Here is a 13,459-nt window from a genome sequence, read left to right on the forward strand (position 1 = left end):
GTTCCCTTTGTACCAAGGTTTGGAGATTTTGGAGGGTATTCTTTTCAGTTGTAATAGTGCCATAGCATCTAGTATGTTGGACATCGAGTGATTGTAGTGATCGGTGAGGTCATCGACAGCAAGCATGCCCGGTGGAGGAGGCAGGATGCTCTCTGTGCTGAAGGACAGATCATACAGGTTAATATTTCTCAAATTTCTTTGCCAGATTCTAGGTTTCTTCGTCTGAGATTTAATGTCTGGACCAAGTTTACCACAATAGTATCAGCTTCACACCTAAATGCAGTAACGAGCACAAGAAAGTTGCCTTGCTACTGCATGGTAAATGGTGTGTCAATGCACAGCAACATGTGTGGCAGCGTTTTTGCTAAATATTGATCAGCCTGAGATAGAAACAATTACTTCCCCGTGAAAATCTGCAAAGTATGCAGAAGAGAAGGGATTTTGTGGCAGGTGAGACAATTCCATACTTATGTGGAAAATGAAGAAGAGGCACAATTACACAATTCCAGTGGCCCTAATATACCACTGATTTGTAGCAGAGCAATTTACAGAAATATTGCCAGCTGACTGGCTCTTATTTAGTCAATATTGTATTTGTTGAGAATGAGCCTAGAGACTTAGTAGACATCCCAGCAACATGTGTATTAAAATCCTGTGGTGCTTAATATTTTCAGACCTGTATCTGCGTGCAGCCTCAGACATGCATAAGCTGCAGGGGCATATGTATCAAAATGTTACACAACACAGCGTGGCAAGACACTGTAGTGTGCTGTATGACAGGACAGGAATGTGGCATATTTATCATTATGTAGCGCATTCCTGTCCTCTCCTTGCACTGGCGCACTATGCGCTGCCTATTGCCAATGCACGCACCCTTGCACCATGGTGCAAGGGGTGCCAGCGTTGCAGGCAGGATTGTTTTTGTTCAGGAAGGGACATCTTCCATCTCAAAAACAATACCCAGAGGTGTTTTCTTCTTTTTACATGTGCTACAGAATGCATATTTCTCCTCATTACACCTCTCTTGGGGAGGCGTAGCATTTTGGTGCATTTCCAGGTCTACCACTTATGGTAAATCTGGGAATGCACCAAAATCCATGGGTGGATGAGTGGGAACACCCACTCTTCATCCATGGAACACATCCCTGGGGCAGAGTGACCATTCATGGGGCAGGTGGCCTTGTGTGGCTTGGTAAATCTCATTCTAGGTTTTACGTTGTCCTGTGTCCCTTTGCATGGTGCAAGTGGGAGGCAAAACCTTTGATAAATCTGCTCGTATGAGTTGCAATGTCCAGATATGCAGACTGAAAACATAGCATTGGGTTGCAATGGAGCAGGAGGGCCTTCCTGGACTTGCCCTGATAATTATTTCATGGGCCCACTGTCCTGCGACAGAAGGAGCTGTGATGGGCAAACCTGTAAAAAAACATCATTACCTTGAATTAACTCTGCAAAAGCGGTCTGTAACGCTATTTCTTTTGAATCTGTACAAACTGATTTTTAGTTGTCAGTACACTCAGTTCCTTTTTGGGGATCATTATCAATAGCCTATAAGTAGTGTCATGTCTACAAAAATATAGGGGCATATTATCAAGCACAGCGTTAAGATTATCGCCGCTTTAGCGGCAGAAAACTGCCGCTAAAGCGGCGATACTGGGCTTGATAATATGCCGCAGAGAATTCCAATAGAAGCCCATGTTGACACCAGAACATGGGCTTCTATGGGAATTCTCAAGGGCATATTATCAAGCCCATTATCGCCGCTTTAGCTGCAGTTTTCTGCCGCTAAAGCGGCGATAATTTTAACGCCGTTTCTGGATAATATGCCCCATATTTACTCTAATCATTTCGGGCCTGAGCACCATGGACATCATTTAGGGGTCGCCACAGGCCTCAGCTGCGACCCATGTTATGCCTTTTGTGACTACTGATACTGTACTTGTAGCCCCTAGCATCAAAGGGGCCAATGTGAGAAAGCAAGCCAGACGTATTCCTTGGGAAACTATGGCCACATTGTGCATTTCTCTCATAAGCGCTCCAATAAAACATTGAATTTGTCTCAATTATATTAGACCCATAAAAAGTGTACAGAAAAAGGGTTTAATATTCAAAACGATATCAGAGGAGCTCAGACTAATCCTTATTTAAGGAATTACACCTGTCCCATCTACGATCTAAAAACGTAAACAAATAATTAAGTTGCGGGATAACATAGAAGACCAGTAAAAATTCAAAGGACTGTAGTGCAGTGAAACATTTTCAAATTGTCAGAATAAGTAAGTACATTAAAATGCACCACACTAAAGAATGAAGAATATCAAACGTGCAATATTTGTATGAATTTATGCATGATAAAACATTGCAGAGAACTGTTGATACAAATCTGCACAGGGCTTCCAAAACAGGAGCACAGTTCGATATATATATATTTTTTAATGTTTTTTATTGATTTTAAACTTCAAATAATCACATATAGAGGTATGCATAAGTTTCAATCTGATTATAGCAGTTACTAACAGCATAACAGTGCACAGTGACTCAGTCAATCGTTACAAGTGAGTGCCCATCCTTTCTCGACATCTCCATCTCCACAGTTGGGGAAACACATAATTCCCCTCTATGCGTATTCCACCCACTCCATTTTTTATCCCATTTCTTAGGACAGCCCCTAGATTTATACACTTCTTTTTCTGCGATCATACATTTGTCCATTTCCGCTGCCCAAACCTTAATCGATGGTCTTTCCGCTGCCACAGTTGGATATTTTTATGTTATACGTAATTTGGGAATGTGCCCATGTCATTTCTTACCTGCGCCATTGGTATATCATAGATCACCTACAGTTAATAAAGCTTGTTTTGCTTGCTTTAGTAATATTTTCATAACCTTACACTTTGGTTGAGAGATCACTTCCTGTGATGTGATTGGAGTCGAAGGTCAGGATACACCACTTCCTGTGATGTCACATCCTGTGATGTCATTGGGTCAAAGAGTACATGATGTCACTTTTTGGTGACTCGACACACATGCCTGACTCGTGTTTAAAATACATAGGGCCTCATTTAGGAGGTTTTGACGTAGGGGTGCGCCACAAGAAATCTTGCTGCGCTGCCCTACGTCAAACAAAAGGGCAGGAATGCACAGTATCTATGTAATACTGCACATTCCTGTCCTTTTCCCCAGCGCTGGTGCACAATGGGCTGCCGTGCGCCAATGCAGGTACCCTTGCACCATGCTACAAGGGTGCCTTTGTTGCGGGCTAAATAAGAAAGGACACCTTCCTGCACAATATCAATCAATTAAGGTGATTTGCTTTTCTATGTGTGCTGCTGCAGCACACATAGAATAAGGAAAGCACAAGGAGAAATTAAAATATTTCTTTCTGTAGCGCCTCCCTAACACCACCCCTGGCTTGGCGTTCGGTTCAGATGCATTCCCAGGTTTACAATTTCTCGTAAATTCTGGGAATGTCTCAAGTGACATGGGTGTTGCGTGGGAACACCCACAGCAACACCCATGGAACGCCACTTCCACGCAGTTTTCTGCATTAAAGGGGTACATATTTATAAAGCCACGTAAAGTGGCTTTACGTGGCCTTATAAATATCCTGTGGCACATTGCGTCACCGGAACGTCAAAAAAGTGACGTTCCAGCAGCGCAAAGGTTCTGGTACGGCCTCCTAAATGAGGCCCATAATTTCAATTGATTTTCTCACATTGGCTCGAAGGATAGATCCGCTCCTCATGCCAAGAAGTGTGAAACTCGAGCTCACTGTTTAGTCTTCACGCACCATCCTGTCAGGATATTGCAGAGGCACACTTCTCCTTCGGGCCCAGAGCATGGATTGTGTTTTATGTGTAATCAGTGTCATTGGGGAACCCCCCACTTTAGGAGGTACCACTGTCCCTGATGAGCCTGGTGAACTGGGTCCACATACACATCAATCAGTTGTTTATGGGATTCCTGTGTCTGCAGGTCTGCAGACTAAAAGCTAAAAAGTAACTCTTTTAGTAAATAGCAAGAGAGAGGATTGTGGGATTTCAGCTGGAATATACAGAGAAGGAAACACATACAGAAAAAAACATAAATAGAGAAAATAACGGAGAGGGACACATAGGAAAACAATGAACATGATAGAGAAATATATGAAAGACAAAGTGAGGATGAGAGAATAAAGATGGACAGAAAGGAAAAAAGAATCAGAAGAGAAAGAAAGGGTGAGCGATAGGAAGGAAATGTGAAAGGAAAGAAGAAAGAAAGATTAAATGAAAAATGAAAAGGTGAAAGAATGACTGGATGGAAGAGTGAAAGGAGTGTGAATGGGTGGAAGGACTGAAGAATGGACAGATGGAGAAGAGTGAATGCATGGATGGTTAGAAGTCAAGGCTACATGAATATATTAATAGGTGGATTCGTGAAAGGATGGATGGATGGATGGATGGAATGGTGGACGGTTCCATTGGTGGGTAGTGCAATGGGTGGGTAGATAGAAAGGTGAAGGGGTGGATAGATTGATGGATGAATAGATGGAAGGGTAAATGGATGGATAGATGGAAGGAGGGTGAAAGAAAATCTTCTAAGCAGGGTTCCATTTGCCCGTGTTGCACGCTGGGTCTGGTCAAAGATAAGTTTCAAGAGGGGGGTATTTTAATTTTCTGACTACTCCTTTGCGTGTAGTCCTTGTGTTAAGTCAATGTTTTATCTCACTAGGGAATTAAGTGCCGTCGATAGGGTGGGGTCTGGGGCTGCTTTTTAAATAACAAAACTCATCGAGAAGGTGACGTAAGGGCTCCTCTGGCCGAGATATCAACTGGTTGGTGGGGGCAAGGACTCGGTGCTGTTGAAGTATCACAGCCTGGGTGGAGTGAGCTAAACACTGTTCTTATAGTGACATCTACTGGCGGCAGGAGGCACTGCTGCTGCCGTGTTTCTAGACTATAGAGTAGACTCTCTTCGAAAGAGCTGTGGCGCTTTAATCTACTCTGCTCCTACATAGCGACGTTTGCTGCCTTGGGCTAGGAGCGCTGCTACAAAGAAGGCCCCTGGATCGAGAAAGCCCGGTACTTCTCGCAGTAACACCTGCTGGTCGTGGCTAGAAATGCTGCTGAGATTACACAGTACATGGTTAAGGGCAGAGGTAGGTGGTGGTGCCACGAGGGGTCATTCGGCGTAGACTCTCTGGGCACACTACTGCTCCCTCCTCCGTTCTGCCCTGTCCCAGCTGCTGACTGTGGCATTCCGTCCCGACAAACAACCCGCATCGTCACGAGCTCATCACAGGGCCGTGATTGCAACATGGCGGCCTTGCGAATGTTATCCTACTGAGCATCAAGTGAGCACCTTCAGGGAAGGCATGCAGGGACTGGAGTAGAACCAGCCCCTCACCCTCTCCATGTCTGACACTATCTACCCGAGCCTTCCCTGTGCAGCTAGCTGCACTCTGCTATCACCAGACCCAGCAGTGCGTTTTTCCTCCTCGTCTCCCAGTCCCACCATTTTCTCGCATCCTTTCAATCTCCTCCTGTCTACCAATCTATCTCTCCAGCGTTATCTCTCCTACAATCTCTCTCCCATTCGTCTTCATTTCTCAAACCACCGATCTCGCGCATTAGCTCTCTTCCTCCAACTCGCACCAAGTTTTTTTTATTGTCTCTCCATCTGTCCCCCCTGCTTTCTTCCCTCTCCTTCTCTTTGTTGCCTTCTCTTCCTACCTGCAGCCTTGAGCTGTTTCTTCCCGCTCTTGCATTATATTTCTTATTTCCCCACTCTCCTAATCCGCTTCTTTTTCTCTCTCCCTGTCTTCTCTCCATCGCTTGCTTGTGCTCCTCTTCCCACACCGTCTATTCCCATGATACAATGTGAACGTGTGTTTTATTAAATTATACAGCAGGTGTTAGAGGTTTGAAAGAAATGGTGCCTGGAGAATGTCAGACAAGTTGAATGGGGACCTGCGATAATTATACATCAGTGAATATAATTACAGTAAAACCCATTTTTGTATAAACGTAGAGAAGATCGGTGTTTATTGTGTATTTTTTGACAATGGATATTTTGAATTTGCTTTTTTTCTCTCTTCTCTTTTCCTCATGCTCCTCTTTCTTTTCGTCCTTCCTTTCTTCACCTCTCTCTCCCTCGTGAACTCTTTCGATCTCTCACAGCCTGTCTCGCTCTTTCAGCCTCTATCACCCTCTCTGCAGTCTCCACCTACTCACTTTTACCTCTCTCCTTCCTCTCTCTCATGCTGTTTCTCTCTCTCTCACTCCTGTGTCTGAGGCTCTCTCCCTCTTTCTCTCTTTCTTCGATATTCTCTCTCTTTTTTCTCCCAGCTACTCTCACTTTTGCTGTCTCTTCCCATCTCTGTCGTTCTTTTCTTCTTACCTTGCACTTTCCATCTGTTTCTTTCTCTCCCTCTTTTACTCCAACTCTCTCTATTTTTTCAGACTTTCTCACTCTCGTTTTTCTCTCTTTCTCGAGTCTCTTTCTCTTACCCTATCTATTTCTCCCCTTTTTCATCTCTCTCTTTCGGCATCTGACTGTTTGAGTTGCTCTCATTATCTCTCAGTATTTTTGATTCTCTCATTCCGTATTTTTCTCTCTGTCTCTCTCCACCTCCATCCCCTACACCTAGCCTCTTCCTCTCTCGTTCTTGTTCTGTCTCCTTTGTGTTCTCCATCTTTCTCTGTCTTTGTTTCTCTCTGTTTTTATTTCTCTCTTTCCTTTTTTGCTGTTTACCTGCTTTTATCGCCACTTTTGCAATGTGCTTCTGGGCACAGCCTTGGTGCATTGCAAGAGATCATACATACAGGCCCAGATATACAAAGATTTTGCATTACTCTTTTAACGGAGACCTGATGCAAAATCCTTGTTGGTATTTACAAACAAACGCAAATGGTGATTTCCATTGGTCTGTAACCAAAAGTAACACACCACAGTGCAATGTGCTGCCTTGCACTACTTTGTATCAAGGGGGTGTTCCATTGGCGGTGTATGGGCGTTCCCATGCACCCACACATACATTTAGACACAGATACATATCTACAACAATTTGTAGACATGGATTTGCGCCAAAATCCTACACTCCCTGAGACTTGTGTAACAAAGAGACATTTTTTATTCCTCCTGTTTTTTTCCTAATGGCATGTGTGCTTCATTCTGCAGCACGCATGTAAAGAGGAAATAGCCTTAAAGAATAGCTTTTTGCAGAAAAGAGACTCCTTCCTGCACAAAAACTATGCTAACCACAACACAGACACCCTTGCATTATGGCGCATGAGTGCCTGCGTTGGCGGATGGCTGCTGAACGTGCACAAGCACAGGCAGACAGCAGTACTGCGCCACTTATTTGTAGATGTGCTGTGGTTCTGCTCTCTCCAGTTCATGCAATGCAACACAGCAACTTCTCATGAGGTCCTGCTTTGAATTAACTCTGTAAATCTGGGCCTCTGTCTTTAAACCTTTCTCACTTTTCTTGATTAGGCAATTTCTATTTTCAAAGCTTCCTCTATACTAGGCATGTTTTACAAAATATCGAATATGCTTTAGCACAGTAGACTTGTTCACTCGCTCCTTGAACTGCTATAGTATTATGGCATGGGGTGGCCTTTGTTACACCCTCCTGCAGGGCCAGACTGGGAACCCACAGCAGCCCTGGTAATTTTCTTGGACCAGTCCCCCCACCCACGGGGGGAGAAGGAAGCAAGTGTGAAGCACTGCTGTCTTTGTTACTGGGGGGGGGGGGGGTGCGATATTGCAGCACCACTGCAAAACCGGCCCCCCACTAACAAATCCGGCCTCCACCACTGCAAAACCGGCCCATACTCTTCTAGCCTCCTGGGAAAACGCCTGATGCCCACTACGGCCAGTCTGGCCCTGCCCTCCTGCACCAACACCCATAAGCATTAAAAGAGAATATCCCTTCCTGCAGCCTGCATACTAATATTGCTGATGGATGTTCGAACCAGGGTGCAGTTTATGAAGGATTAGTATTGAAACTAAAGAAGATTGTCGCCATGCCTGCTGCATCACAGCATTCTAATCATCACTTGGTGAACGTTCCCTTCTCTCACAAGCTAACGTAGTGGTAGGGACCTGCTTTGGCATATTGCGTATGCTGAGGATGTTTCTACACTTTCTGTCTTTGGTAGCTAGAAAATTGATGGTCTAGGCTCTGATTGCATCAAGGCTGGACTATGGCAATGCACTGTATCTGGGCCTGTCTGATTATTTGATTAGTAGGTTGCAGGTGGTTCAGAATGCAGCCGCTTGAACGGTACTCAGCCTACCTCTGAGAACGCATGTGTCTTCATCCCTCAGAGTATTGCACTGGCTTCCCGTTAGGAAAAGAATTACCTTTAAAATCTTATTGTTAATCCATAGACCATTGCATGGGACAGGCCCAGGATACTTGAAAGTGGGAATCTGTTTCTATACCCCTCCTAGAAGTCTGCGTTCAGCACATCTCTTTTTGGCTAAAATCCCTCGGATTCATAAATCCAGGACAGGGGGCAGGTCCTTTTCTTTGCTGGGAGCATTTTTATAAAAAAAATCTCCCTCTGGAATTAAGAAGCATCACATCAACTCCTCTGTTCCGAAAGAAGCTAAAAACATGGCTTTTTTCTAATAGCTCATTCTGTTCCTTGGTGTCCCTTGGTTTTCCACTGTCTGTGCAGAGCGCCAGGACACTCTTTGGAGTAATAGTTGAGCTGTAGACATGGCCTTTACATTACATTACTCTACACCACTGCACTCTATGCCACTGTACTCTTCTCTGCACCACTCTACTCTATGCCACCGCACCCAACACCACAGCACTCTACTCTGTACCACTCTACTCTACACCACTGTACTCTACACAACTGCATTTCATGCCACTACACTCTACTCTGCACCACTCTACTCTACTCTACGCCACTCCACTCTACACCACTCTACGCCACTCTACTCTGCACCACTGCACTCTATGCCACTTTACTCTGCACCAATCTATGCCACTGCAGTCTCTGCTACTCTAATCTACTATGCACCACTCTACTCTATGCCACTGCACGTTACGCTTCTCTAGTTCTCTGCACCACTGCACTCTACGCCACTCTTCTCTGTACCTCTCTAATTTATGCTACTACACTCTATGCCAGTCTAATCTGCAGCCCTCTACTCTAAGCCACTGCACTCTGTTCTGCACTCTATGCCATTCTACTCTGTGTCATAGCTCTTTACACCACTCTACTCTACACCTCTGCCTCCACTCACCACCACTGCAGTCTACACCACTCTACTCTACACTGCACTCCACATCACTCTACCTTACACCACTTTACTATAAGGCACTGCACCCTAGGCCACTTAACTCTACTCTGTACCACTCTACTCTATGCCACTGCACCCTACACCACTGCACTCTACTCTGCACCACTCTACTCTACGCCACTCTACACCACTGCACTCTACGCCACCCTACTCTGCACCACTGCACTCCATGCCACTTTACTCTGCACCAATCTATGCCACTGCACGTTATGCCACTGCAGTCTCTGCAACTTTAATCTACTATGCACCACTCTACTCTATGCCACTGCACTCTAGACTACTCTAGTCTTCTCTGCACTACTGCACTCTACACCACTCTTCTCTGTACCTCTCTAATTTATGCTACTACACTCTATGCCACTCTAATCTGAACCCCTCTACTCTAAGCCACTGCACTCTGTTCTGCACTCTATGCCATTCTACTCTGTCATAGCTCTTTACACCACTCTACTCTACACCTCTGCCTCCACTCACCACCACTGCAGTCTACGCCACTCTAATCTACACTGCACTCTACATCACTCTACCTTACACCACTCTACTATAAGACACTGCACCCTAGGCCATTATACTCTACTCTGCACCACTCTACGCTATGCCACTGCACTCTACACCACTGCACTCTACTCTGCACCACTCTACTCTACACCACTGCACTCTATGCAACTGCATTCTACTTTACACCACTGCGCTCTCCATTGTATCACTCTATTCAGCACACTGAACTATACACCACTGCGCTCTTCTTTGCACCACTCTACTCTATGCCACTGCATACTATACCACTGCACTTTATGTTACTTTGCTCTGCTCCACTCAACTCTCCCGCCACTCTACTTTATGCAACTCCACTCTATGCCACTGCACTCTACACCACTGCACTCTACTCTGCACCACTCTACTCTATGCCACTGCAGTCGACTCTGCACTACTCTACTCTACGCCATGGAAATCGATGCCACAACACTCTATGTCACTGCACTCTGCACCACTCCACTCTTTGCGACTTCACTGTTCACAACTGCACTGTACTCTGCATGACTTTACACAACTGCACTCCTCGCCACTACACTCTCCTTTGCACCACTCTGCTCTATGCCTCCACACTGTGTGCCACTGCACTTTAAATAACTCTACTCTACGCTACTCTATTCTACACCACTACACTCTATGCCACTGCACTCTGCACCACTCTACTCTACGCTACTGCACTCTTTATGTCAGTACACTCTACTCTGTTCTACTCTACGTCCCTACACTCTATGCCACTGAACTCTATGCCAGTCTACTCTACTCTTGTCGACTCTGTACACTTCTCCATTCTGTGCCACCCCACTCCACGTATGACACTCCACCATACACAGTGCAACTCTACACCACTCTACCCCACTCCACACAAGGCCACTCCACTCTACGCCACTCTATGCCACTTCACTGTATCCCACTCCAAGCCAACCTACTCCACTTCACTCATCTCTACACCAATTTATGCCATGCCACTCAACTTTACTCTGCTCTGCTCTTCTCCACTCTACGCTACACCACTGTAGTTTACCCCACTCAACTCTACTTTATGGCACTCCACTCTACACCACTGCACTCTGCACCACCCTACTCTACGTCACTCTGCTCTGTGCCAGTCCAGTCCACTCAATGCCACTCTACTGTACACCACTCTATTCTATGCCACTCCACTCCAGGCCACTCTACTCCACTCTACACCATGCTATGTCACCCTACTCTACTCCATGCTGCTGTACAACATGGATAAAAGACATTGGCAAAGCCAATAGCTCTTCTGTGGGGGAAACCTATTGGGTTTACCGATGGTTGTAACCTTTGTCTCAGAGTGCCCCTACTGCCGAATCATATAGAGTTACATGACTGTGTACTTAACTCACCCTTAGCCTCCATTAACTGTTTGTTGCGCCGGATGGCGCATAATACTAATATGTGCATGCTGAACTGCACGTGTATGCCTGTAGATGGTGCATAATATGGAGGTCGTGGGTTCCAGTTTGGAAGCCCAGAGCCTGGTGAGGCCGGAGAGGTGAGGACAGCATCGCAAGGACAGGAAATGTGTAGTGTTGACATTCCTGAAGGCTGTGGGTCACACACACACACTGAATGGAGATGGGCAGAGCATCCTCTGGCCATATTAAAAGAGTCTGATACCAGGAAGAGTAACTGGTCTGTTTGGCCTGGTTTCATTGCCAGGAAGATGGTAGGACTGATTTGGCTGGCACTTCTAGGGAACCTTGCTAGAGAAGAAATCTTAGTCCTTTGCACCTTTATGGGGCATATTTCAGCAGAGGTTGAGAGTCAGGTGTTACCCCAGATTAAACGCTTGGCCTGTGTTGTGAGTCTCTCAGAACTGGAGCTATTTCTGCTGTGGCAGAATGTCTATTTGACAAAGGGCAGTACATAGGAGAGCACACTTCAAAGTAGCTGACACCCCTAACAAGAATTTCAACAGCCAGACACTAAATCACGTGTGTGTTTGAATTTGGACTATACAAGTGATAACATGAGCCCCGTAATTTGTTGAAAAGCACTGTTTCATCAGGTGAGGGAAGATCACTAAAATGTCTGGCTGCTGGAACCAGGATTGAGGACCAACATCTGACAGTCTCCCTGCTGGGCAGGTGGGCCATCACCCAGGAAGATAACACTACTTGCCCTGAGCCTTTAGCACCAGCCCGCTGTATGTCTGCCAAGACCATAGCCTCCTGTGATGAGGAGAGCACCTAGTGTCTGCCTGCCTGCCAAGACCAGAGAGCCCTCTGTGGAGAAGAGCGCTTGGATAGTGTGAGGCCCAGGTGGAAACCTGTTGAGTGGATCCCACTGAGCAAAGTGTGAGACGCCCGGACTAGTTGGGAACGTTGCAGTAGTGCAGGTATCCACATGAACTTGTGATAGCTAGAGCCCACACCCGGGCATGTGGAAGCTGTAGTTGGGCACCCTCTGTGCCGGGAGGGGGTCACCAAGAAGTGTGGGCCATCACCCATGGGAGCTCTGTAGTCCGTGACACTGTGAGCAAGGAAGGGACCAGCGTGAAGTTTGTTCCATCACCCGTGTGTGCATTGTAGTCAATGACACCGTGTGCCAAAAGGTGCCACCATGAAGTGTGGGCCACCGCCTGTGGGAGCACTGTAGTCGGTGAACCCATGTGCAAGGAGGGAGCCACTGTGAAGCGTGGGCTCTCGCCATGGTTAGTGCTTTAGTCGGTGACCTCATATGCCATGTGGAGGCCACCAGGAAGTGCGGGCCATCACCTGTGTGTGTGACTAGATTGCAACACATCTGGGAGTCTCATCCATTATTTGAATGGGGAACAAACATCCCCACTAGAAGGGACAGAGGGACTCTGGGATCCTGTCCCAGATGGCTCTAACATGTTGGCCATTTAGAGGGCTGTGTGGCTTATTAAATGTGTTCTACATGCTTTTCTGGTGTACATTAAATACTCCTTCTTTTAATAACTGAATGATCATCGTTTTGCTGCGCCTGTTCATATGCTGAGTTATGAGCCTAGTTAGTACCTACCTCCCCCTGAACAGCCTCTGACTGACCGACCTGCTCTACAACTAAGAGTCAAGTGTGGGGTGGGGTGGGGTAGTACTTAGACTACTTACTCAGGACCCATTTGAGGTCGGGCCTTGGGACTTCAGGAGCAAAAAAGGTCTCATCCCTGTTGCTGGGCCCAGTATCTCATGCTTGTCCCATGGCTCTCGGAAAGGAGTTCTGCCACCCTCTCACATACATTCAACACAGCTCTAACTTGCCCTTTGGTTGGCTATCGCCGCACTATCAGAAACAGTCAACATTATTCAACAATGCATCTTTTTCCATTCTGTCCAGATATACCAATAATTTGTGCCAACCCAACAGAGCACAGTAGGCATTCAAGGAACCTTATGCACACACACAGGGAACGCCATGCAAACCACAGCAGTAGAACCAGTAGAACCGTTTAAGTGACAAAGTGCAGTTGCCTCAACAAAAAGTTCCATCATTACACAGATACACATCTCAACAACATTTGGAACACAGTGCTTTAACCAAATCACATCCAGGCGAGCACACCATTGTTTCAAAGCTATACACTTGACGAACAATATCATTCAGCTCAACTAAATAGTCTCATCCAACT

Source organism: Triturus cristatus, chromosome 9, assembly GCF_964204655.1.
Source record: "Triturus cristatus chromosome 9, aTriCri1.1, whole genome shotgun sequence".
Classification (NCBI taxonomy): domain Eukaryota; kingdom Metazoa; phylum Chordata; class Amphibia; order Caudata; family Salamandridae; genus Triturus; species Triturus cristatus.